The sequence below is a fragment of the Prosopis cineraria genome, unplaced genomic scaffold, assembly GCF_029017545.1.
Source record: "Prosopis cineraria cultivar Desert tree isolate PC_DT_omini unplaced genomic scaffold, ASM2901754v1 PC4, whole genome shotgun sequence".
NCBI classification, from domain to species: domain Eukaryota; kingdom Viridiplantae; phylum Streptophyta; class Magnoliopsida; order Fabales; family Fabaceae; genus Prosopis; species Prosopis cineraria.
Genome location: NW_026555335.1, coordinates 29,060,920 through 29,066,919, shown reverse-complemented (window position 1 = coordinate 29,066,919; position 6,000 = coordinate 29,060,920).

The following is a 6,000-nucleotide window of genomic DNA, read 5'->3' as shown; positions in this document are numbered from 1 at the left end:
CAACAACCACCTTAGTAGCACCACTACACACATTACTTGCACTTGGCATAAGAACTTTAGGTAATTGCATCCCACTTCTTAAAGTGATTTCTTTACACTCCTCCTTACCATCCCTTTTAGGATTTGGAATGGTGTGACTAGGGAGATTGCTTCTTGACATAGCATTCATTTGTGAAGCCAATTGCCTCATTTTCACTTCGAGATTCTTAATTGAGGTATCATGAAGAGTAAGAGTTGCCTTAGTTTCAACTCTTGCAGACTCTTGATTACTCAAGATTTGTGATAACATCTTTTCCATTCTAGACTCCTCTTCCTTAACCGGTATTGGCTCTGGTAGAGCTCGAAAACTTGGAGGGTGAATTGGTTTGACATTAGAGGATGAAGGTTAATTTGAAGAATTTCCTTAACTCTATTAAAAATTAGGATGATTCTTCCATCCTGAGTTGTATGTTTGAGAGTAAAGGTTGTTGTGAGGGTTTTGAAACTTGCTCATATAGTTGACAGACTCAGTGGTCATATAAAGAGGACATTGATCGGCCATGTGAATATCATTACATTGATTGCACATAGTTGGAATGGCTTGGACAACATGCACATTATGAGAATTTCCCCTTCGCATTTAAGATTCCAACATATCAAAATGCTTGTTCATTGCATTCAAGATGGCTACAATTTGGTAAAAAGAATCATCTTTAGCACTACTCACCATTAATGTATTCCTTCTATCTATGTTTTGTGTGTTGTTCGTAGACAATTGATCTAAGAGGCAAAAAACTTCATTAACAGGCACATTCTAATATCCCCCATTTGTGATAAATCAACCATGGCCTTAGAAGATGGATTCAGATGATTATAGAAAATCTGAGTCACTACCCATTTATCCACCCCATGATTAGGGCATTTCTTCATCAACATCTTGTATGTCTCCTAAGTTACATAGAGATGCTCATCTGGATATTGCTTAAAGCTAAGAAATTAATCTCTTGCTGCAACAGTTTTATCATCAAAGAATAATCGAGCTCTAAACGTGTTCTCAAGATCCTCCCATGAACTAATAAAACTTTCAGGAAGATTGTTGAACCATTCTTTAGCCTTGTCTTGTAGAGAAATAGGAAACAATTGCAAGCACAAGACATCCTGAGGCACCCTAATTTGTTTGAAAGAGTCACATACTTCCACAAAAGACATCAAGTACTTGTTAGCATCTTCATTAAATAGACCATGAAACACCCCATTCCTTTGAAGCATTGTGATCATGACAGGCTTGATCTCAAAAGTATATGCTTGAAACTCCAGCATCCGAATATAAGATTGAGTACCCATCAAATTCCAATTAGCAAAGTCATTAACTAAGGCAGTGTCATACTAGTCTTCTGCCATATTTTTAAGTTGAGTTTCAAGAGTTCTTTTAGAATTAGGAGACTCAGTTTCTTCAAGGATTGTTAATCCTTCAAGTATAACTTCCAATCCTTTTAGGCCTATGGCTTGTATATGCCAAATGGGTACTTGAAGAAGAAAACAACTAAAGAAATATCAAACTAAAACAAAAACACTAAACAAAGACAAAATAAAAATCTAGAACTAATATCTACAAAGCTTAAGTGAAATATACTATCACTAGTCTAAGGTTGATCAAAATATTTTCAATGCCAAATCTCCGATAATGGCGCCAAAAACTTGTTGATGTCCGTAAGTGCACGGGTCATAACAAGTAATATAAAATGAGTAAAGTACCATTTCCTCGAGGATTTGTTTAAAAATAATGATCAAACAAGAGACTAAGTAACTTTTATCAAGTTAAGCTACACATAGTTTAGTAAAAATGATTTTGCAAATGAAACTAACACTAGAAAATAAAAAAAAAGTGATTGATTCATAGATTTCAAATAGAAATTAGGACCTAAGATTATTTATCTCGCTTGCATTTCATAACACCAAAATTACCTCCTCTTATAAATGCTTTTAATGAAAATAAGTGTTAACCTAGGGTTCTAAAAATACTTGGACAAGCTCTCTCAAGTCATGAACAAGTGTTTAGTTAAATTAATTTCCCAATCTCTTATTACAATTAATAAAACTTAATTTTAAACACCAACCCTAATGTGGCTGGCTATGCAAAGCTAGTAAGTATATCTCTATCTTACTAGCAAAACCATTCATTTAATATGCAAATATAAAGTACTTGCACTATTTTACCTAAGTTCTACACTCAACCTAGCCCTCTCAAGCATCAATTAAGTGAACCTAACATTTAAATGGTAGCCAATCACTTAGAAGCATTAAGGAAGAGTAAAATAAACACATATATATCATTAATTGCAAAAGAGAGGAGGAACATAGTGCTAATCCACACAAGGGTTCTAAATAATCCTAGAATAAAGGGTTTAGCTACTCATAATCACCTATAAGCTATAAATATACAAAATAAGTGGACCTATTTTAGATTACAAAAGAGGAAAGGGAAGAAGAATAGAAAAACTAAAGGAAATGAGCTCCAAATGTCTTCAAAGCTTTAATCTCTTAATCCCAACTCTTCCAATACCTAAATCCTAGCACACCTAAGCCCTAAATATGCCTAAAGTTTAAAGAATGAGTTTGGGTCGAGCTCTCAACATATATATGTCCTAGCCAACCAATTTTTAATAAATGAAATGCAGTGTTTTTCTGATAGCGGTGAAAGTCACAACTTTGGGACAACTTTGGTAGTTTTGCACTGTTTTTGCAAATGAAAATCATTCATTTGTGCTTGATTTCTTCATTCAAAAGCCTTCCAAAAATATCCATAAAGCTCCAAAAATGCTTCTAATCAAAACTTCAACCAAAATAACATGAAATTAGGCTAAAAAATCAAATCAAAGCCAAGAATACAAACCCAAAACAAAATGTACTTTTTCCTAATTTGGGCAATAAAAACATATACAATTGAGCCAAAATGGATTAGAATTTAAGAAAAATATGATGAAATAACATGAACTTTTAGAGGTTAACATACACCTAATTAACACATCAAATCACATATATCATACTAAACACTCATTTTGAGCTCTCAATGTCACATTACATAATTATGGACTTATATAAGGCATTAACATACAATCATATATCACATAGACTTGTTCTACTTTCAATTATCTAATTTTTTGATATGGGGCTAACCCTCTCCATATGGTCAAGAATCACAATTATACTCAATTCTTGCAAATGGGGCCAAGCCTCACCATTTGGGTCAAGTTCTTATATATATATAATTTCACATAGAAATTCACATTCATATATATATATATATATATATATTACAAGTGGAACAAGTTACACAATAACAAATACTTCCTTGATTGGCATCTAGGACTACCTACATACTCACTACTGTGATACCCTCAGTGAGATGTAGCATTATATACACAAGCAAGTTTTCAACCACAAATCATATATACATTCACATATTCATATTCAAATATACTTATGAATCCTGATTGGTAACTCAAATCTCTAATAACAAATTTATACATTCATTATATAACTAGGTAGCCATACCACTACCACTAGAGCCTATTCTTTCCTTGCCTCTTTTTCTAGCCTTCTCGTGCTCTCTTCACCTGTGTACAAAGGTAACGAAATGAGACATACGTCCTAGTAACTTGAATAAACCTCAAATATTGGTTAGTAAGTAAAATCATAAATAAGAGATAAAGCAGCATAATTTCAATGATAGTATAAGTATACATGCACTCAATATCATTCTCATTCATGGTTATGCTCATGCACTCTAAGTTTCACCTAGCAGAGCAAACTCTAAGCTCGAACTAAGACTTCTAGTCTTACATGAAATAGGCCCTACCAAATCTTTATCTCAGACCAGGTATTCTCATCGCATGTGAGTGGTCTCTTAAGTCCCACCTAGCAGAGCATTCTTAATGCTTGGATTATTAAGGCTTCTTAGCCTTACACAAAATAAGACCACGACCCCCTACCCTAGTCTAGGGTATACTCGTGGATTATTCTCCTAGGTCATTCTTGGTGAAGTTAAGCTCTATGCTTAAGACCTTTAGGATCTCCTAGGTCCTTCCTGGCGGAGTCAACCTCTATGCTCAAGACCTTTAGGATTTTCTAACCTTACATAGAGTAGCGCCGCGACCCCCTACCTTAGTCTAGGGTATACTCACGGATGCAATACACTTGTCTATCCACATGTCTCATCTCATACATTACTCACACACCCGCATATAGTTATATAAAATACTTGTACACAATTTCATAAATGAACAAGTACAAAGGTTACTTTAGTTACCTTTTTATACTTCTTATCAAGGGTACCAACCACATTAGATTCCCAAAGGATTCAATTACTTACGAGTAATGTCTCAAAAGTTCAATCTACATAATATAACATCCCCCAGTCAGTTCCTAATACTTTACATAGGCATTAATTCAACTAAACTGAACCCTTTAACACACGAAACAATTCAATTAGCACCCTTTGAATTCATACAGTCCATTATCTATAGTTATTAGTCCTATAGGCTATCCAAATGACCAATACACCCTCCTAACTCATTTATTTACTAATTTTAACCTATCAAATTAGGGCCATTAAGCCTATATCCTCAGTGTTCAACCATTTAACTCTAGATTAGTCACAAATCCTTAGTTTCATACTTGAAAGCCCTTTTTAAACCTTTCCTTTAGATTCTAATTCCTTAAAACTTCTTGTTCGATTTCTCTATTGATCAAACTTAAAGAAAATAGGGTAGAAATGTAGCTCAAGCCTGTATGATACTTACCCAACAAGTTGCTAACTAAAGCAGCTTCCCAATTACTAGATAATGCAAGCCCTAGTAGAGATGAACTCCCTCTCCTCTTTTGATGCTTTTTTGTTTACTTTCTCTTTTGATCTCACGAGCTAATCATGTCAGCTTTAAGTATTTTCTATGCAATACACCATGCATCACTCATTGTAGTATGTAGTATAGTAAGGTAAATCTCACTTATGTTTGTGCGTTATATCCCAAATCATGATACTACTACTCCCCCTTGTCCTCATAACATTTAAAAATACAAAACATCAATCCAACATCCAAAACAATAATCAATTCGCTAATCACTAATTTACCCCTAATTAGCAACTAGTTTCTTGGATTGAATTTTAGGATGTTACATTAGTGATATGGTTACATATGAGATAAGCTTATGACTTGTACCATATAGCTTTCTCAAAGTGAGTTGGTCTAGTACCTTATACCCTTTCAAGTGCCTACGACTTTGATTTATATCTCTATAATTAATCAAAGTCATACTAGTTTTGTTTCATCTATGATCTCTTATAGATGACTGAATAAGAACATTTAGGATAATAACTATAGTTTGTCCAAGGATGCAGTTATCATAGTGAATATGCAATTAATATGATAGAAAAATAAAAATTAATTAAATAATAATATTTATAGTATAATGATTGGCCTAAGGCATAATTTTCAACAAAAGCCATGCAAAATCATAGTTTATGTAATGAACTTAGCTTGTTGTGAATATTGTAAATGAAAAGTTGCCATAGGACATATATCCATGCTTTGAATTATGATTGCTAGTGAATTTGGAAATCTTAGCCAAATGTGGTGAATTATGTGGCAAAAGGCTAAGATTTCAATATGAATATGCTTTTAGATATATTAGTACTAAATGTATGTGGATTGAGTGTGAAATTGGCAAGAGCTGAATGTTGTGGTGATATTATAGAATATCCCTTGTTTGTGTAAACAAGTGGTTGAATGGCCAAATCTTGATTTGTGTATTTATATGATGTGAATTATGGTCAATCAGGTGTGTTATGTCCATAAATAGCTTAATGAGATTAAATGTGTGATTTGAACCATGAAATTTTTGATAAAAGTACCTTTTGTACTTGAGTGCCTAAATTTAGATTTAATTGTTGGATCATGTCCAAACTTACCTCGTAAGTAAGTACACAAAGCAAGCTTCGTGTGGGCACCTGAACCACTCTAA